Raw genomic sequence first — 22,362 nt, forward strand, 5'->3', positions numbered from 1 at the left:
TGGGATTACAGGCGTGAGCCACCGCGCCCGGCCTTTTTTTTTTTTTACTATGAAACAGCCAAAGTTTCCTGGCCGCTTGTCATGCGATCTGATTGCTTACAGTATGATTGTTATAGGTTTTATTTTTATATATAAGCTCTCTCTATATAATACAAGTCTTTGTAACATACATTTTCAATTTATTTTATTAAGTTTCACGTATTCCAACATTTTCAGGCTTTGAATGCAATATCACATCATCATTTATTTGTTACCTGACTACTGACACCTAAAAAATGTGAAAGAGGAGCTAATGAGATTCTAAATCTATGCAATAATTTATTAAATAAAAAACTGCAGAGAATTAGATGACACTAGAGACTTTAATTATATGGCACTCATGCCTCTGAAATCAAACAAGTTCAAGTAGCTGTTGACTTTGGCTACCCACTGAATTTGGCTGAACTTACAAAGAAAATTCTCACTTGTCATTATACATTGTTTTTGTTCTCTAAATTAACTCACTTATGCAATCTTCCACGCAAGCAAAGGCAGTAGAAATGACCTAGAGTTACAGATTTCCAAATAACCTTTATAAACAGACAAGGATATCTGCAAACATGCATGAGTTTCGATGTTCTTTCTGGAATTATTTTTCAGAAAAAAAAGATATAAATTCCTCCGGATAGTTCTTAAAAGCACCCTTTTATGCATGTTATTCAACCAGTAATTACTTAATTTCCATAGGTTTTTATTACTTATAAATAAAATCTTAAGTATATTTCACATTAAAATGGCACTAAAGTTTACAAGAGATCAGGAGTTCTCTATATTTAGTTCTTAAAATGAGAAACTACTTTTAACATAAGACTCTACCCACAAACATCTCAATCCTTTTGTTTTGGATGTAATGAAAATAGCAAAAAGAAGCCTTGATGGGTTTCCAGGTCATGTTCCTGCTACAGTGAGTGCATGGCATATATTATTAACATGATTCGACCTTCTCAGATGCAAAGGATCACTGGATGACTCACAAACTCTTTTTTTTTCTTTCTATAAATTAGTTTTAAACTAGGAGGAGCTACCTTAATCTATTAGTGAAAATAATAAAATTATAAAAGATGTTTGCATTTCTAAAAGTTTTTAAATTTATGACAAGTTATTATTTTATACCTGCAAACAGATCCCCTAATTCCACTTTTTACCACATTTGATGGTTCACCAATCAAAGCTAAGATTTTACTTAGATAAATGCATTTAAGTACATGTAAAAACATGTTTATTTCCTCATTATTCTTCCTGCTGTAAGCAAGTTGGTGTTTACTTTTACTCATTGTAAATATGCCAAAATATTTAAAAATCTTCATACTATATGTAAATAGAGTGGAGTAGTGGTGGCAGTTTTTTGTTTTATTCATATATTTCTAAATCTCCAACCAACTTTCAATAAACTTTCATAAACTTTCCATATAAAGTTCCAAACACTCCATAAACTTTCACTTCCATTCCTCTTGGGTTCTTTTTTCTCATTGTTCTCCATATACTTCTAAATATTACTTCCAAAACTTTCTGACTCACTGGGAACTTTCCTTGGAACATTGCGTTCTCCTTGTAGCAGGACAAGCCACAGACAAAACTCCTCAGACACCGAGCTAAAGAAGGAAGAGGTTTATTTGGCTGGGGGCATCGGCAAGACTCCTGTCTCAAGAGCCGAGCTCCCTGAGTGAGAAATTCCTGTCCCTTTTAAGGGCTCACAACTCTAAGGGGGTGCATGTGAGAGAGTCATGATTGATTGAGCAAGCAGGGGGCATGTGACTGGGGCTGCATGCACCGGTGATTAGATCAGAACAAAACAAGATAGGGATTTTCACAGTGCATTTCTGTACAATGTCTGTAATCTATAGATAACATAACTGATTAGGTCTGGGGTTGATCTTTAACTACCAGGCCCAGGGTGTGGCGCTGGGCTGTCTGCCTGTGAATTTCATTTCTGCTTTTACTTTTTACTTCTTCTTTCTTTGGAGGCAGAAATTGGGCATAAGACGATATGAGGGGTGGTCTCCTGCCTTATCCTGACAGTAACATGTCAGGAGAAGTACCAAGTGTGAATGGAATCTTGCCAGTGGCAGGGCAGAGGTGGGGCACCATCAACTCTAACAAGGCTCACTAGAGGATTAGAAAAGCAAAACCCTATAACACAGACAGCTTTCATCAGGACTATCTTTGTATAAAATAACATTGATATTGGTGCCAATTCAACTGCAAAATAAAATAGTTGTTTATTGATGATTCCCTATCAAGTCCCTTTAAGTCCAGTCTGAATGACTTAACTATACAAATCAGTTTACATTAATCACAGGGTCATCTGATTTGTAAATGGAGATGTATCTATAAATACCAGCAATGTGAAATCCTATATAAACATAAATCCTGAAATACCTCTACTATGTCAGCACTTAGGTTTGTAAAGCTCTTTGCTCCTATACAAAATTCATTATTTCAAAAATATGACTTCCACGAGAACCCACGGAGATAAGCAGAATAAATCTTATCCCCATTATTTTCATGGGTAGAAGGTAAGTGACATGAAGAATCATATTGTGAGTAGAGACAAAGTCAGTATCTTCTTCTGGTTGGCATAGTTCAGTTTCCATTGTCCTACAGTTTTGGGTAACTAACATTGTTCTTATTTCTTAATAGTAATTAGCAGTGTAGGTACAGAGATATTGAAATATTCATTTTGTAGATTATTATAAAGGAGTAAGTAGTTTTCTAAAGGATATTCAGCAAATATGGTGAGTATTCAGCATATTAAGTAATTTTCTGAAGGCTATCCAGCAAATATAATTTTTGTCCTCACTGCCAAGAGCATCGTCAGATGAAATGTTAATGTATGAAGATTTGGTAGTTTGGGTTCTATTTAACTTTCTTGTATGGAGTGTTCTAATGTGTTTTAGTGTTTTGATATATTTTCCTTGAATGTTTGCTGTTTTGTTTTGTTTTCAAACCTATCGTAGAAACTTTATTACATCAAAATGATATGGCAGAAAAGCAGAATATTTGAAAGGTACTGGCCCTAATTCTGTAAGAAATTATGTTTTTCTTTAACTGGAGATAGGAATATCAAATTCTTTTTTTTACATTGATCTAGTGCAAGAATCTGGTATTCTTATTCAATTGTAAGCCAGAAAAGAGAAGACTGCATCAGATATCACTGGTTGGCAGCAATTAGAAATATCAAGAGTACTATTGTTTATTACATTTTCACTTCTTTGACAAAGTGACTTGGATCTGATGCAACAACCCAGGCTGTAAGACAAGGAATTATGTGTTTTCCACCTACTGACAGATACGTATGGGCGAGGAGCCACATCAGGTAACAAAGAGTGATGAGCTATGGGTTTTTTTCCCCCCCAACATGTCATTATCTGGCAATAAATACTTAAGGTCACAGAGCCTGTTAATCTTTACAAAATCAAGGTGCTACTGTAGTTACCTTTTGACAAGTTAACATCAGGTCATCAGGGTATGGGAATTTGGTTACTTATTCTTGTCTCCACCAGGGGGTGTATAGGCCCTGGGAAAGAATCCATGCCACTATCTTTCCCTTAGCTGTGTTAATAAAATGAAGGGAGATGATCAAAGCTATCTGTTCAAATAAGAATTAGAAATTACCCAGACATCAGTATCATGTAGTCACGGTTTCTGTGATCTCCTGCAGTATAGGTGAGGAATACTTGACTGAATATGATTGGCATTTTCAGAAATGTAATATAGCTAATGTCAAAACATAAAAATATTGAGGGTGTCAGTGTAGTAGGCCAAACTTAGCACCCCTAATGGTAGAACAACCAGGTGTTATCCATCTCCTAATGAATTGCCTATGGTGTATACACATTACCTATGATGCACTTTCAACTCAAACACTTAACTTGAACCTATCAAGATTTTAGATATAACTTTCAGTTTATAGGAAACATATAGAAGAAGAAACAGTTGCCACAACGAAACAATTAGACAAATTCAGGTGAAACACTTTATAGAACAGATCAGTCTCATTGAAAAAAAAGAGACTCTTCTACATTGGAGAGGTCAGTAGTGTGGCTTGGACAGGATCCTAGTTTGCATAGACCAGCTGTAAATGATATTTGAAAGGCGGTTTGTGAAATATGGACAGGGTATATTAAAAAATTATGATTAATTTTTGTGAAATACGATAATATTTTGGCTATGCAGAAAATGTTTCTTAAAATACATACTAAAGTTAAAAAGTCTTCAAAGGTGTAAATGGTGATGGAGCATAGGCTTTGGAGACAGGCCTGGTTTGACACCTGACTTCATTTACCAGCTAGTGACGTTTGGTGAAGGCATTTAAACTCTATGCCTTAGTAACTGTCATGCCTCTGAGCCCAAGCCAAGCCACCATATCCCCTGTGACCTGCATGTATACATCCAGATGGCCTGAAGCAAGTGCAGAATCACAAAAGAAGTGAAAACGGCCGGTTCTGGTGACATTCCACCATTGTGATTTGTTCCGGCCCCACCTTAACTGAGCGATTAACCTTGTGAAATTCCTTCTCCTGGCTCAGAAGCTCCCCCACTGAGCACCTTGTGAACTTCGCCCCTGCCTATAAGAGAAAAACCCCCTTTGACTGTAATTTTCCACTACCCACCCAAATCCTATAAAACGGCCCCTCTCCTATCTCCCTTCACTGACTCTCTTTTTGGACTCAGCCCGCCTGCACCAAGGTGAAATAAACAGCCTTGTTGCTCACACAAAGCCTGTTTGGTGGTCTCTTCACATGGACGCAGGTGACAGTAACCTCATCTGGCAGTACCTACCCTTGATAGATAATGGAACTTACATGACAAAATGCATATGATGTATTCTAACATTGAACTACTGCGCTTCTTTGCCCACTAACATACTGCTGGTTGGCCTATCTACTTTTTTTCTATTCTTTTTTTTCTTTTTGTTCTTTTTGAGACGGAGTCTTGCTCTGTCGCACAGGCTAGAGTGCAGTGGCACGATGCCTCAGTCTCCTGAGTAGCTATGATTACAGGTGCCTGCCACTGCACATGGCTAATTTTTGTGTTTTTAGTAGAGACAATCTATTTTCTGTTCCTCTCTGTTTCAAGCTTTCACTGGATTTCGCTCTTATTTCCACTCTTGATTCTTTTGATCTCTTTGTGCGCTGTGAGAACTCAGTGTGAAGTTATCCTTTGTTATTTGTGTTTGCGCCACTGAGGACCCCATTACATAATTATTCACTCTCTCAGGCCTTCTTGTCTCTAAAAAGTTCAACAATCTCTCCCTCTTTGTCCTTTATAGCTCTTCATTTAGGACAATACCTTTTTTCTTATTGACTCTTCATAGTCTTCTTTAGCTATTCATTCCTAAAATCTCTTCTCTCTCTGTCTCTCTCTCTGTTCTCTTTCTCTGTCTCTCCTCCCCCCACACCCTCCCACCACAGACCTTTCACTCTCAGTACTAAGGGATGCATGGGAGAAATCCGCTTTTCTCTCTGAATGTTCCTACACTTCTGACATTCTCATATTTCCATTATCTTGCACCTAAGCCAAAGTTTGCTTCTGAAGTTTTTTGCATAAACACTTGAATTGCCTCAGAGGTCCCCTCTCCAATGCTCTCTTCTATTTGGGCTGTTGCTTCTGTCACCCTTAGTTGTCACAAACAGCCATAACAAGATTTTTTTTTAACCTCTTCTTTCTTAAATAAATTAAAAATCCTCATTGTTAGCTTAAATCTTCAAATGTTTCAGTTACTTGTAATTGTAATTAAAATCCAGTCTCCTCTTTATTCATTTCCATTTAACTGGCTTTCTTACTTTCCCAGTAATTTAATTCTACCATTTGACTGCAACCTACTTGACATTCTCTCTCACTCACCCCTCATTGATCAATTATGAATGTTTTCCCATATTTTCAATACATTTAGTTTTTAATTCCTCCAATGTCTGTGAAAATTGCAGAAACATTCTATCTTCTGGAGTAAATTCACCCAAGAAAATGGACTCTGGGGAAGAACTAGTGGTGAAAGATAAAATAAAAATGATGATATAGCAAAGGTAATTAATTCCTTGGAAAGCTCCTACTAATTTATTTAGGGATCTGAATATATAGATCAATAAATACTTAGGGTCAGTAATATATGGCAAACTGAGATTTTTAGATTATATGTCACCAGTCTTTCTCCCCGTTCCCATAAGCATGCACTTCCTAAGTTCCAGAAGGGTTCATGTCACTTTTGTGAAGCCTGGTGGAATAAATATTCCCCTGGAGTTGGACAGATCTCAGTTAATTCCTAGCTCTGTTACTCGTTCCTGGATGGCCCTGGAAAAGTTATTCAGAGTTCTAGTGTCTCCATTTGTAAAATGAAATAGAAGCTAATAATGTTCTGCAAGGGTAATAACATTAAAAGTTATGTAAAGATATTTACGTATTTGTTAACCACACTCCTCCCTACCTAAAGATAGAGATAGAGATAGAGATAGAGAGAGAGAGAGAGAGAGAGAGAGAGAGAGAGAGAGAGAGAGAGGCAGAGAGACAGAGAGAGACAGAGACAGGCAAATAGACAAGGTAATTCTACCAGAAGTAGCTGTGCTTTCTCTTCCTTTTAACTTCTAGATAAGGTCCCATCCTACGTCCTGTGGAAGTGAAAAGCCCTTCCCAACATTCCCCCAGATCCCCAGGAGACCTCATTTTCGTTAGCATCCTTACCTGAAACTCCTTGTTTCTATTTAATCAGTTTGATATATGATCATCCCTGTGCCCTCGTATGTGGTTCCTATTCATACTACCTTGACACAGATGCCAAACTTAGAGACCTCTGTGGTTTCTGCACCCATCCTACCCTCCCCCAAAAGAAAAGCCTAGAAGAAAAAACACAAAACTCTGTACAGAAAACCTTCATGATTTTGGTAGCCAGTGTTAACAAAAGAAGATTGCAGGAGAAGGAGAAAGAAATATTACAGCATTGCAAACAACTGCAACAGAATACTCAACATTTCTTCTTTTTTTTTTTTTTTTTTTTTTTTTTTTTTTTGAGACAGAGACTCACTCTGTGACCCAGGCTGGAGTGCAGTGGTATGATCTCAGCTCACTGCAACCTCTGCCTCCCAGTTCAAGTGATCTCCCAACTCAGCCTCTCAAGTAGCTGGGACTACAGGTGAGCACCACCACACCCAGCTAATTTTTGTATTTTTAGTAGAGTCAGGGTTTCACCATGTTGGCCAGACTGATCTCAAACTCCTGACCTCAAGTGATCTGCCCACCTTGGCCTCCCAACGTGTTGGGATTACAGGCATGAGCCACCATGCCTGGCCAACATTTCTATTTTCAAGTCCTTCCAACTGTCCATTATTGGGTATTTTTCTTTAGCCACCTTTTTCCATACCACACTCCCAGACCTATGCTGTCACAGCAACTCCATGTTCTCTGCTTGGAGACAAGATGCTTCCTGAAACTCTGATATGGTTTGGTTGTGTCCCCACCCAAATCTCATCTGGAATTATAGTTCCCATTATCCCCACATGTAGTGGGAGGGACCAGGTAGAGATAATTGAATCATACAGGCAGTTTCCCCCCTCCCTTTCCACACCACCTGTGCAGCCTCAGGACATGGTTCCCTGCAGCTCAGCTCTTTCAGCTCTATCCATGGCTAAAAGGGGCCAAGGTACAGCTCAGGCCATTACTTCAAAGGTTTCGAGTCCCAGTCCTTGGCAGCTTCCACATGGTGTTGAGCCTGTAGGTGCACAGAAGTGAGGAATTGAGGTTTGGGCCTCTGTCTAGATTTCAGAGGATGCATGGAAACACCTGGATGTCCAGGCAGCAGTTTGCTGCAGGGGCAGAGTGCTCATGGAAAAGCTCTGCTAAGGCAGTGTGGAAGGGAAATGTGGGATCAGAACCCCCATACAGAGTCCCCACTGGGGCACTGCCTATAGAACTCTGAGAAGAGGGCCACTATCCTCCAGACCCCGGAATGGTAGATCCACTGACAGCTTGCACTGTGTACCTAGAAAAACTGTAGACACTCAACACCAGCCCACGAAGGCAGCTGGGAGGGGGCTGTATCTTGCAAAGCCACAGAGGCAGAGCTGCCGAAAGCCATAGGAGCCCACCTCTTGCATCAGTGTTCCCTGGATGTGAAGCATGGAGTCAAAGAAGATCATTTTTGAGCTTTAAGATTTGACAGCCCCACTGGATTTCAGACCTGCATATGGCCAGTAGCCCCTTTGTTTTTGCCAATTTCTCCCATTTGAAATGGCTGTATTTACTCAACGCCTGTACCCACATTGTATGTGGGAACTAACCTGCTTTTGATTTTACAGGCTTCTAGGCAGAAGGAACTTGCCTTGTCTCAGAGGAAACTTTAGACTTGGACTTTTGAGTTAATGCTGGAATGAATTAAGACTTTAGGGGACTGTTGAAAGGGAAGAGCATGATTATGTTTTGAACTGTGAGAACATGAAATGCGGGAGGGGCCAAGGGCGGAATGATATGGTTTGGCTGTGTCCCCACCCAAATCTCATGTTGAATTGTAATCCCATAATCCCCACATGTTGTGGAAGGGACTCAGTGGGAGGTAATTGAATCATGGGGGTAATTGCCCTCATCCTGTTCTCATGATAGTGAGTTAGTTCTCACGAGATCTGATGGTTTTGTAAGGGACTTCCCCCTTTGCTGGGCTCTCATTCTCTCTCCTGCCACCCTGTGGAGAGGTGCCTTCTGCTATGACTATAAGTTTCCTGAGGCCTCTCCAACCCTGCAGAACCATGAGTCAATTAACCCTCTTTCCTTTATAAATTACCCAGTCTCAAGTAGTTCTTTATAGCAGCATGAGAACGGACTAATACAAACTCCAAATTCTCTCTCTGTATTCATAGAGACAATTACATCTCTTCTGCCTCTGATCATAAACTTAGCCCATAAGCAAAACCAGTTGAGGTCCTCAGCAGGAAAAGGTGGGGTGGGAAGAGTTCATTTAATAGGATTTTCCTTTCTTAAAAGTTGTAGTAAATAGCATTTCCCTCATTCATTACATAATGATTTGGGTCTTGTTCTTAACGAAAGTGTGGCTATAGCATTACAGTTTTTAAAAATGCAACTTAATTAGAGTTTATAAATCTAAGAATATAGAACTACCTCAACATAAAGGTAAGAAGTACAATACACACAAGATCAAGGCTACATGCCAATAGTGCGGTTTGGTGTCAATGTTCTCAAACAGCCATAGTCCATAGTTTAAATAGTAAAAAAAAGACCTTGATAAATATTGTTCAAGGTCTACTCTTATCAGTAAACAGCCTTGATCTTTGCTGTTGGGTCCAAAGTTGATCAGGATCTGAATATCACCTGCTGGCATATGTTGACTTTGGAAGCTTTGTAGCTATTTAGTGTCAAAATGCTTGGCGTTTCTAAGCTTTCTAATACACATGCATGTACACAGCACTTCTGACACTTCTTTATTCTAATAGATACAGTCATGAGTTTAACTTTCTGTATAAGTCTATTGTTGTATAAGCTGTGAAAAGTGTACCATTTCAAACCAAACAGAACAAAGAGAGGAAAATCATATCCTCAATTCAATGAATGTATCTCTATAGAACCAACCTTGAGTCCTCATGCTTTATTAGACATTTATTTATCAAGCACTTGTAAAATGTCATGTGTGGCCAGCAAAATATGAACTCAAGATGGAATGGGGGCTGGAGTGTGGAAAAGTTCTTACAGTCTTTCATTGAACTTCATAATGTCCAAAATCAGTTGAACAACTAAGAAAAACAGCATACCTCATGACTTCAGATGCTTGAACAAAATTTTCAGTTAAATTTTAGTAGATTAACATCATAGAAATGACCCAATAAGTTGTTTGAAGTTGTTCATTTCTCAAATGTCCATGTCTTATATGGGTTTCTACAGGAGCAGTGTGGTATACAGATGCAGCATGGTTTAGGGGAAAGAAAATTATTATAACTTGAATCCTAGTCTTTATTCCACCACTTACCATCAGTGAGACCTCAGACAAATCACTTCACCTCTGTAAAATGTTATGCAGCATAATACATGTTTATGTGTCTGTCATCTATTTATGTAAGTCCTTCTTTACTTACTAGCTGAAAAATAGAGATCATTCCTTTCAGTTGTTCTAAAATGTGTTTTAATCTTAAGAGATATAGCCTTTTTAAAATAACTTGGAAAATGATGAAAGTTATCCAATTGGTACCGTTGTGACCTGAGAGTTATCTCTCAAAATTCTTCCTAACATTTAACCATAGTAATAACAGGGGACCTAGAAGCCTACTTATTTTTCTCAAAACAAGAAATAAATGATGATATTCCTTCTTAAGATTCTTTCAACTTTGCAATGCTTTGAGATTTTATGAAGATTTGATCAGGATGGCAAAAGATAAAACAGTATAGACAACATGTTTTGCTTAGTCCTTTATGTTTGCAATCAAGTGTAATTTGAATTCTGTTCTTTAGATGAATTATCCATCTCATGTTTAGCTTGGATTAGCCCCTTCTTACAATCTTTCCTTGAACTTCATAATGTCCAAAATCAGTTGAACAACTAAGAAAAACAGCACATCCGATGACTTCAGATGCTTGAACAAAATTTTCAGTTAAATTGTAGCAGATTAACTACTATGTTGTTCTATGGTGTTCTCGCCATCCACCTAGCATTGTGATAAATATCTGAAATTTGTCCTTTCTGTTTTAGTTCAGAACTCTAGACAAACTCTGAATCTTCAGAAGTATTATCTGGGTATGTCTTAGTTCAGAGGTGGACTTGATCACCTTTACCAAGAAAGCAGGATTTCAAGGAGGGCAAGGCTTCTTCCACACTAAGATTTTATAATGCAACTTTACTTCTGGCCTAACAAGCCACAAGCCAACCCAGACTCAAGGAGAGGGCAAATGGACTCCACTTCTCAATGAGAGGAGTAATACTTTTTATCTGCCACAATGTCATTGTCCAGAAACTACTCTCCAATAAACGTTTATACCTAGAGGGACATTTCTAAAAGCCAAGATGGATTCTAAGTGTGACATAAAGCATTAGATCTAAGACACAGAGTCATTATGATAACTCACTAGGAAGTTCTTTTCTTTTCTTTTTTTTTTTTTTGGTTTTGGAGTTGTATACCCAAATGTCAGCACTATGCCATTACCCTATTTTGGGGATCCATTCCTCTTGCTATGTAACTTCAAAAATACTCACTCTAGGTTAAGATAAGCCATTTCATTAGGCATTGTGGGCAGTTGGTTAGGGAAAAATGCTTATTTCTAAAACAGTTAATATTTATGTTTGTATCAAAAAGTATTACTGAATGCTAGAAATAGTCTCCTGGGGTCTGGTAGTTGTGCTTTACCTACTTTAATATGTAACTAATGTATATTTTTATTTTAAATCTAGTATCTCTCAACTAACAGCTAATGGAAGCTAATCAGCTGCTAGTAAGTACACATTGCCTGTGATGTTCAAGGTTTTACAGATAGTATCAACAAGTCCCACAACAAAAACAACTTGAGCAAAACTGTCTGATCTTTTTAGCTCTACAGCTTACACAAACTCACTTTGTGAGCTTTGGAATCAAGCCATTGACTGAGGCAACTATCATATGAACAGCCCCCGTGGATGGAAGCCTCCCACGTTGTGTGCTGTAAATAGGTGACAGCAGGGCACAGAGAGGCAGCATGTGGCAGGCGAGTTTGGCACTGGAACTCCTAGAGCCCCAAGTCAATGACCAGCTTCAAGCAGGATCTTCTAGTTGCCCCCAAAGACCTAAAATAGAATGTATTCTGTGTCGTGGTTTTCTACCACAATGGAGAAAAAATTAACATGCACTCACCTAGTAACAGCTATCATCATTAAATTTTTAATATCCAGGTCTGAAGGTCTTCTGTGAAGGGGTTGCCTGCCCCTCCACACCTGTGGGTGTTTCTTGTTAGGTGGAACAAGAGAATTGAGAAAAGAAATGAGACACAGAGACAAAGTATAGAGAAAGAAAAAGCAGGCCCAGGGGACTGGCGCTCAGCATACAGAGGACTCATGCCAGCACAGGTCTCTGAGTTCCCTCAGTATTTATTGATCATTATCTTTACCATCTTAGAAAAAGGTAAGTGGCAGGATAATAGGTTCATCCTAGGGAGAAGATCAGCAGTAAGATATGTGAATAAAGATCTCTGTGACTTAAGTTTAAGGAAAAGTGCTGTGCCTTGATATGCATATGTAAACATCTCCATAAACCTTTTAGTGCATAAAGAGCAGCATTGCGCTAGCATGTCCCACCTTCAGCCCTAAGGAGGTTTTCTCCTTTCTCAGTAAACAGAACATACAATCGGGTTTTACACCAAGATGTTCCATTGTCCAGGGATGGGTAGGAGACAGTTACTTTTCTCTATCTCAACTGCCAAGAGGCCTTCTTTCCTTTTGTACTGGTCCTCCTCAGCACAGACCCTTCACGGGTGTCAGGCTGGGGGACGATCAGGTCTTTCCCTTCCCACAAGGCCATATTTCAGGCTATCACATGGGGAGAAACCTTGGACAATACCTAGCTTTCCTAGGCAGAGGTCCCTGAGACCTTCCACAGTGTACGTGTCCCTGGGTACTTGAGATTAAGAGAATGGCGATGACTTTTCACAAGCATACTGCCTTCAGGGACTTGTTTAACAAAGCACACCCATGCACAGCCCAAAATCCTTTAAACGTTGAGTCACCACAGCACATGTCTCTCGCAAGGACAAGGTTGGGGGTAGGGTCACAGATTAACAGCATCTCAAATACAGAACCAAATGGAGTCTCTTGTGTCTATTTCTTTCTATATAGACACAGTAACAGTCTGATCTCTCTTTCTTTTCCCCACATTCTGACCTAATATCTAGATCAATTTATCAACAAATATATATGTTTTCTAATAACAGCAAGGTTCCAGAACATTGATCTCACCCCCAGTGGTTTATTTTATTGTAGTAAAACACATGTAACAAAAATTTACCATTTAAATCATTTTCAAATAGACAGCTCAGTAGTGTTAAGTATATTCATAGTGTTGTGCAACCATCACCACCATCTGCCTCCAGAACATCTTCATTTTGCAAAACTGAAACTCTATAGTCATTAAACAACCCTCCATTCTCCCTCCTTCCACTCACCATTCCGCTTTCTGTCTCTATGAATTTGACTCCTGTAAGTGAAATCATACAGAATGTATCTTTTTATAACTGGCTTATTTCACTTAAAAAAAGTTTCAGTCTTATTGTAGCATGTGACAGAATTTCTTTCTTTTCTTAGGCTGAATAATACATACCACATTTTGTTTAGACTATCTTTGTTTTGTACACGTTTTTATTACTGATATAAACTTACTTGACTCCCTGGAGGAAGATCCAGGTACCTAGAAGTCACTGCAGTATGATCCTTTTTTCTTTTTTTTAAACTATCCCTCTTAAGTAAACCCATCTGCTCATAAATCAGCTACCATACTTCATTTTTTGCCTTGGAAATGTGCAATGGATGTTATATAATGAAAATGGGACAAATGTTATTAGAACTCTAAAACGGGCTAAAGCGTTTGAATGTCTGTGACATTGAATGAAATGTCCTTTATGGCTGGGTTCATTAAAGAATTGTATTGATGAAGACTCCTGCTTGCTAGTCATTTACTGGGTATCTTACAGAATTTAAAGAGAATCTGGGCAGCAGGAAGGAAAGGATTCATTGGGGATGCAAAAACAAGTGGAAGCAGGAAATTAAATGCCATTGAGCTCTTCACTTATATTACCTGCTTCTATCTGTCTTTCCCTCTATGCATACTGGCCTTTTCCATGGGGCAGCACTTATAACAGCTTCAGAATCTGACTGAGCCTTAACAATTGTCAACATGTGGATTTTTAATAGGCTTTGAGAAGGGGGTCCTCCCCAAAACCCACTTCGGATGTGACTGTGAAGATAATGAGTACCTACTGCCCAGAGGGTAGATCCAGAGACCCCAGAGAAGGACAGACAAAGCATCTCTGTTGAGAGTAGGATCAAGGTCTACTTAAGGACACACACACACACACACACATACTGCCACAGCAGTGCCTGCCCTATGAGATTCTGGCTTTGCTACAGAGCAGTGACGATTGTATTCCTTTTCTGAATGGGAGTTTTTTTTTTTGTCATTTGTTCTCTGTTTTCTGTTTTGTCTTTTATTTATTATTTTTGAATTGACAAATGAAAAATTGCATATATTTGTGGTGTACAATGTGATACATGTTTTGATATATGTATACATTGTGGAATGATTAAATCAAGCTAATTAACATATCCATCACCTTCACATCCTTCCAATTTTTGTAATGATAATGTTTAAAATCTACTCTCTTAGCAATATTCAAGCATACAGAGCATTGTTATTAACTATAGTAACCATGCTGTACAACAGATCTCCAAATTGTATTCCTTCCTCCTGTCTAATTAAAACTTTGTCCCCTATAACCAACATTTCCACATCTCCACCCTCACTCCCAGCCCCTGGTAACCACTATTCTACTCTGTGCTTCTATGAGTTTGACTTCTTAAGATTTCACATGTAATTGAGGTCACGCAGTATTTGGCTTTTTGTGCCTGGCTTATTTCCCTAAGCATAATGTTCTCCTGGTATATCCATATTGTTTAAATAAAAGGATTAATTCTATCTTAAAGCTGAACAGTATTCCATTGTGTATGCATGTCATATGTTATTTATCCATTCATCTAAGGTTGCCTGGATGTCTTGGCCATTGTGAATAGTGCTGCAATAAACATGAATGCAGATATATTTTCAACATACAGTCTTCATTTCCTTTGAATGTATACTTAGAAGTGGGATTGCTGGATCATACAGTAGTTCTATTTTTAATTTTTTGAGGAATGTTCATACCGTTTTTCTATAATAACAGCATTAATTTACATTGCCACCAACAATGTACAAGGGTTCTCTTCTCTTCATACTCTCACCAGCCTTTGCTAGCTTTTGTCTTTTGATAATAGCCATCTTAATAGGTATGAGATGATATCACTCAATATGGTTTTGATTTGCATTTCTCTGATGATTGGTGATGTTGAGCAACCTTTCATATACCTGTTGGACTTTTGTATACCTTCTTTTGAGAAATATCTATTTGGGTCCTTTGCTCATTTTTTAATTGTGTTGTTTTCTTGCTATTAAGTTGCTTGAGTTCCTGATATAGTTTGTATATTAACCCCTTATCATATGAATGGTTTGCAAATATTTTCTCCCATTCCATAGATTATCTTTTCCTTTGCTGTGCAGAAGGTTTTTTTAATTTGGTGCAATCCCATGTATCTATATTTAGTTTTGTTGTTTTGGGATCACATTCAAAAAAATACTTGCAGGCCGGGCGCGGTGGCTCAAGCCTGTAATCCCAGCACTTTGGGAGGCCGAGACGGACGGATCACGAGGTCAGGAGATCGAGACCATCCTGGCTAACATGGTGAAACCCTGTCTCTACTAAAAAATAAAAAAACTAGCCAGGCGAGGTGGCAGGAGCCTGTAGTCCCAGCTACTCAGGAGGCTGAGGCAGGAGAATGGCATAAACCTGGGAGGCGGAGCTTGCAGTGAGCTGAGATCTGGCCACTGCACTCCAGCCTGGGCGACAGAGCAAGACTCGGTCTCAAAACAAAACAAAACAAAAAAAAAAAAAAATTTGCCAAAACCAAAGTCAAGAAGCTTTTTTTTCTATTTTTTCTTCTGATAATTTTACCATTTGAGTTCTTACATTTAGTCTTCAATCCATTTTGAGTTGATTTTTGTATATGGGGTGAAATAAGTGTCCATTGCATTTTTCTGCATGTGGATATCCAGTTTTCCAACATCATTTATTGAAGAGACTGTCCTTTCCCCCACTGTGTGATCTTGGCACCTCTGTCAAAGACCAGTTGACTGTAGATGTGTGGACTTATTTCTGGGCTCTCTATTCCATTCCATTGCTCTATATGTCTGTGTTTGTGCCAGTACTATATTGTTTTGGTTACTACAGATTTATAGTAGATTTTGAAATCAAGTAGTGTGATTTCTCCACTTTCGTTCTTTTGGCTCAAGACTTCTTTGGCTACTTGGGATCTCCTGTGGTTTCATACTAATTTAAGATTGTTTTTACATTTCTATGAAAAATGTCATTAGAATTTTGATAGGAACCCTGCTGAATCTGTAGATGGCTTTGAATAGTATAGCCATTTTTACAGTAGTATTTTTTTCAGTTCATGAACATGAAGCATTTTTCATTTATTTGTATATTCTTCAATTTCTTCTATCAATGTTTTATAATTTTCAGTGTACAGATCTTTCATCTATTTGGTTAAATTTATTTCTGAGTAACTTTTATTCTTGTAAATGGAATTGTATTCTTGATTTCTTCTTTGGATAGTTCACTGTTGGGCAAATGGGAGTTTTTATTACAGTTATCTGAGCCTTGTACACTATGTTTTCAGCTGAAACACAACACATCAAACCACTTTGCGGCCTCATCTTCTATAGGGTCTCCAAGCACAGCTGTTTGTATTTGACTCTCTTGTTCTGGTCTCTAGTCCTTCCCTCTTCACACCTCTGCTCAGAGAGGGCGCAGGAAAGGAAGAAAAGCAATGTTCCTCCCCTTCTCGCCTTAGCCATTTTGTCAAACCTAGCTGGTATACCTCAGATCTTTCTTTCCCCGAAAAGAATTCCATCACCATCTTCACCAGAGTCAGAGGCTAAAGAGGTGAGATGTAAGTTTTAAATTGCCAACATCATTAACATGTTAGTGTTGGTCTTCAGTGGTCTGGCCCCACTGAGACCCTAGATTTTCCAAAAGTAATATTATGTCCTCAATGATGGCTCTGGCTTTGAAAGAAAAATCTTCCCATCTCCAAACCAACTGTCACTAAATAACATCTACCTTTCCCTTCATGTGAAAAATAGCAGAAGGTCTTTGGGGCTTCGCCTTGGTGCCTACTGGGAAATGCTACTCAATTTGTAATCTATCTCCTCCTCACTCAACTATTATTATTATTATTTGAGATGGGGTCTCACTCTGTTGCCCAGGCTGGAGTTCAGTGGTTCAATCTCGGCTCATTGCAGCCTCAACCTCGCAGCCCATCCTCCCACCTCAGCCTCCCGAGCTGGGACTTCAGGCATGCACCACTATCCCTAGCTAATATTTTGTATTTTTGGTAGAGATAGGGTTTTATCACGTTGGCCAGGCTGGACTCAAACTCATGAGCTCGAGTAATCCACCTGCCTCGGCCTCCCAAAGTGCTAGGATTACAGGTGTGGGCCACCCTGTCCAGCCCACTCTAGTATTTTAAAGACAGCAGCCTGCTCATTGAAAAGAAATATACACACACACACACATCAGTTATTCAGTTTGAGAATTCTAAGTTCTTTATTCTATAGTCATTAGTTTTGTGGTATAGAGCATGGGCTTTCAGGTCAGATCTCTGGGGTTCAGATGACTGGTCACAAATTATTTAACTTCTATAAGTCTCAGTTTTCTCATATGTAAAAAGAGCTAATAACATTATATACTTCCTGTGGTGACTGAGAGGGTCGAATGGACACTCAACAAAGCCCTCAGTACAGTGTCTAACAGATAATAAACATGCAATAAGTTTGCTATCATTACTATTATTCTCTACCAATCCAATTGGGTGGAATTAGACACCTGAAATTTCATTCTGATTTAATAAATCAAAAGGTCTGATCCAGGGAAATCTCAACGGAATTCCTATGTCATGTCCTATCACTAAGCTTTATTAATTACCACAGCTTCTAGGTGATTGATGTATCCACTGTCCTGAACACATGGGTTGAAGGACAGAGTGAAGACTTATGAAGTCTGTAAACTTCTCATGCTGCACAAGGTGAAGAAGACCTATTTTGGGAGCTGTACCCTGTGCCTTATATGATGATCCTCTTTAAGAAGTTGGCGGTTTGGCTCAGAATTCTCTTGTTTTTACACTTCCCAGCCTGACAAGCAGATCATCAGAGTGCTGTCTAAGTTCTCTTTACTGGCAGTTGCATGGTTTTCAGGTCTGTTAGGGAGGCATAGCTGTCCCCTGAAATCAATACTGAGTTGCAGAGATATGTTTACTTTGACTTTAGTCCTATTAGAATTCTGTGACCTTGGGCTAAAATGGGCAGTGCTCAAATATATTATTTCTGAAGGTCAAAGTTAAGAGATTTAGCCTTAGGAATAGGAGTGGGGACATCAGAAATAGGACAAAGCTGCTGCTCTTCAAGCTCTTGAAGGACTTCTCAAGGTGATACTTAGTTCGTGTGTCCCCTTTTCTCTGTGCTCCATGCCATGAGAGGGGAATTCCAGTCACACTCTGTCTCAGCAGCCATTTATAATTCTGCTATTGCTGATGTTAAGCCATTTTATTTCTATTTCAGTGGAACATCTCTGTGGATAATGCACTAACAGATATATTGCCTACTGTGTAAACTACTACAGAAAGTTCTTATTTTTATGCCCATAACATTCTGAAACCCAGAGCATTAAGCAATCCCTTGTAATAAATGAAACTTCTGTACAGTTTTCTCGGTGCCATCCAGCATTTCAAAGCACTCATTTACTCCTCATAATAACAGCTTTAGGTTCTCAGAACCTAAAGGGGAGGAAACCAAGGCATAGAGAGAGCTAAGACCATGAGGCTAAGAGGTGGAGGAGCAGAGCAGTGCATGCAGGCCTCCTGGTGCAGATGTGGGCTCCAGCAGCCTCTGAGATGGTCCTCAGCGACCCCAGACTTCTGCTGTTCACGCCCTTGTGTGGGGACTGAAATTGTTGACTTTCAAGTCATATACCACAAAAATGATGGGATATCACGTCTGAGCTTAGGTTACACGCATGTGTACCTACATGAATGAGTCCAGAAGCAGATTCCTCAGTCCCCATCTGGCCTGCAGATGATTGCAGCCTTCGGAAAGAGCCTGAACCTCAGGCACCCAGCTGAGCAGGTCTGGGTTGCTGCCCACAGAAGCCATGAGTTAAAGTTTGCTGTTTTAAGCCACTACAGTTTGGGGAAATTTGTGATATAGCAACAATACAACCCCTGAAATGTGCTGCTAGGTTGTTGCTGTTGTTGTTGTTTGTTTTAAAACAACACAAGATTTCTCAATTAGAAGTAGCATTTCTTAATAAGGCTTATAGTTGGTGAGGGGACTTAGCCCATTCCTGTGTTGATTACTGGCTCCAAGCAAGTTCCTCATTCATGTTCAAGCAGGATTATTTCTGTGTCAATTTCATGATGATTAAAATTCTTTTTTTTTTTTTAATGTATCAAAGACTTTCTGAAATTCTCACTCTTATTGATTTTTCTCTCTCAGAGAATTCTTCTGGTCATATATACCTTACTGGAATTATGTGGACAACTTCCTTTTAGTGAAGAGTGATGGTGCCCCATAGTACAGGCTCTTTGAGCTTGGAATGTGCGGAAGAATCACCCAGGGGTAATCACTCCAGTCTGCCTTCCCCATCTGGTCCCTGCAGTGTTTTTTCATCTTGCTCTCTTTTATCTTTTCTTTCTTCTTCATCGTATGTATGTCTGTATGTGTCCATTTGCGATCTTCTCAGCATCTGACACAAATTAACATACTCTGACCTGAAATTTTTTCCTAGATTCCAACAATAATATAAAATTCTTTTCATGTGGGTTCAGTAGTTTTTCAACATTTATCAACATAGCTTAGAAATGCTGAGGGACAATAATATGATCTTGTTTATTTTATAGAAAATTTGATCAGAAGAAACTCTTTAAAGTAATCATCAGTCAGAATACATGCCAAGGACGTATTTAATCTGTGAGTCATCACTTCTTTTCCTGAAGTCTTTGTCCCATCGTCATGGAGAGTTCCATAGAATGCACCCTTGAGGATCTGCCATTCACAATTGTGACCATTCTGGAAGGTCCCCCAGTGCTCACAACATTTAGGAATTTGTGGTTTTGCCAACTGAGGTTTGTGTACACGAGTGAGGCACTCACCTAGCAGGTAGACACCTGACCATCAGCCCAACATCAGCATCTTAACAGAATTCTATAGATATGTAATATAAGCAGAATATATGTAATATGTGGCAGGCATACATGATGGGGGATTGCATATTACAGCAGTATTTATAGATTTAGAAGGTCTGAGAAATACATCTCTAAGAGCAAAGGGGCTACTGAATCTTTTGCTTCTTCTCAAATTCCTTTGGCCTGCCTCACTTTTAGTTTGCCATCTAGAGTTCGAAATTTTTTTTCTTTTTTTTTTTTTTTTTTTTTTTGAGACGGAGTCTCGCTCTGTCGCCCGGGCTGGAGTGCAGTGGCCGGATCTCAGCTCACTACAAGCTCCGCCTCCCGGGTTCACGCCATTCTCCTGCCTCAGCCTCCCGAGTAGCTGGGACTACAGGCGCCCGCCACCTCACCCGGCTAGTTTTTTGTATTTTTTAGTAGAGACGGGGTTTCACCGTGTTAGCCAGGATGGTCTCGATCTCCTGACCTCGTGATCCGCCCGTCTCGGCCTCCCAAAGTGCTGGGATTACAGGCTTGAGCCACCGCGCCCGGCCGAAATTTTTTTTCATTGTTGTTATTTGGAAATGTCTTTCCCTGTTTTTATTTTGTATAAATGCAAAGCGTTACTTATATTTGTGTGTGTGTGTGTGTGTGTGTGTGTGTACCATGCCATATATGGACAAGACTTCAGTTTTCTGCATTCTTACCCATCAGCCTTGCCACTCCCCTAAAGTGACTTTAGATTCAAATGCTGACTTACCACGAATAGAGAGATGGTTACATCATTTCAGCAGAGGTAACCAAGGTGAACACTTTGTAAGCCACTATTGACTCTAGATCACCTGCCAAAATTTCAAACACCATGAGACAGCATTGGAAGACATCCAGTGAGAGTTTTTAATTTGGAGCACTGAGCCTCAGCATGGTTTTGCAGGATTCACATGCCAAGTGAGTGATGATAAGGGCTAAAGAGTTGTGCTGGTTTTTTTTTTTTTTTTTTTTTTGACAGTCTAGCTCTGTCACCAGGCTGGAGTGCAGTGGCAAGAACTCAGCTTACTGCAACCTCAGGGTTCAAGCGATTCTCGTGCCTTGGCCTTCCAAGTAGCTGGAATTACAGGCATGTGCCACCATGCTCGGCTAATTTTTTGTGTGTTTTTAGTAGAGATGGGGTTTCACCATGCTGGCCAGGATGGTCTCGATCTCCTGACCTCATGATCCACCTGCCTCGGCCTCCCAAAGTGCTGGGATTACAAGCATGAGCCACCACTCCCGGTCAGGCTACAGAGTTTTGATAAGTAAAGAAAAGAGCTTAAAAGAAAATTACCCCTTGGTGTTTTGTGACTGAGCAGTCAAACAGAAGAAGCAGCCATCATGTCCTCGAAGCAGGGCCAGTCTCCAAAGAGCCATGACCCCCCCCAGTCTGACTGCAACAAAAGACGTCTTCACTTTCCTAGAACAGTATCACCCACCTGCCACTCAGTATCCCCTAATATTGGCGGGGCATGATGGCTCATGCCTGTAATTCCAGCACTTTGGGAGCCTGAGGCAGGAAGATTGCTTGAGCTCAGGGGTTTTGAGACCAGCCTGGGCAATATGGCAAAGTCCTGTCTATTTAAAATATAAGAAAGATAGAAATCCCCTAATCTAGAGTGAAGTCTTTACATTCTGCACTTAGAAGTTACACTCTAAATACCCACACCTCAGAAGATAAAATACTTTCAATCCACCCTTTGGTATGTATGGAGTTGGAATTAGATCCTTTTAAAATGCTTGGACTAGACTCTGAGTGCCTTGAGGGCAGGGAGAGGGTCTTCCCATTTCTATAAATCCATGCTCTCAGCACTGAGCCTGGTACAGCCTGAGCACTCAGCAGCCCTCAATTCTTTCCTGAATGACAGATGGGCACTGTGAGATGAGGAAGGGAGCACCAAACACAAAACATACTTCATACTTTTGCTTTGCCTTGTTCTCAAATGTCAGAATAAAATAATGTTGGACTAGACCAGCAGTCCAATGTGAGTCCTTCTGGTTGAATGAATGCTGTAGGTGCTGAGTAATTAGAATATCGTCATCAGTTACCTTCCAAGGGACCTACTGCCTGCATGGAAATAGAATTTATCAAGTGAGGCTGAGATTTGTTCTGTGATCCCTAATGTTCTGCATTTGCCTACTCCAGAGGAAAACAACAGGAGTGGGGTGGGCTCTGGATATGAATACATATTTATGTTATCTTTCTTTTTTTTGTATTAGCACATCCAACACTACTCATGTTATACTTTAGATCCCCAGAACTTGGTTTGTATAACCTTCGACCAATATATATCCTTTGACCAATATCTCCTTGT

Source organism: Rhinopithecus bieti, unplaced genomic scaffold (genome assembly GCF_001698545.2).
Source record: "Rhinopithecus bieti isolate Rb0 unplaced genomic scaffold, ASM169854v2 scaffold_6789, whole genome shotgun sequence".
Classification (NCBI taxonomy): Eukaryota; Metazoa; Chordata; class Mammalia; order Primates; family Cercopithecidae; genus Rhinopithecus; species Rhinopithecus bieti.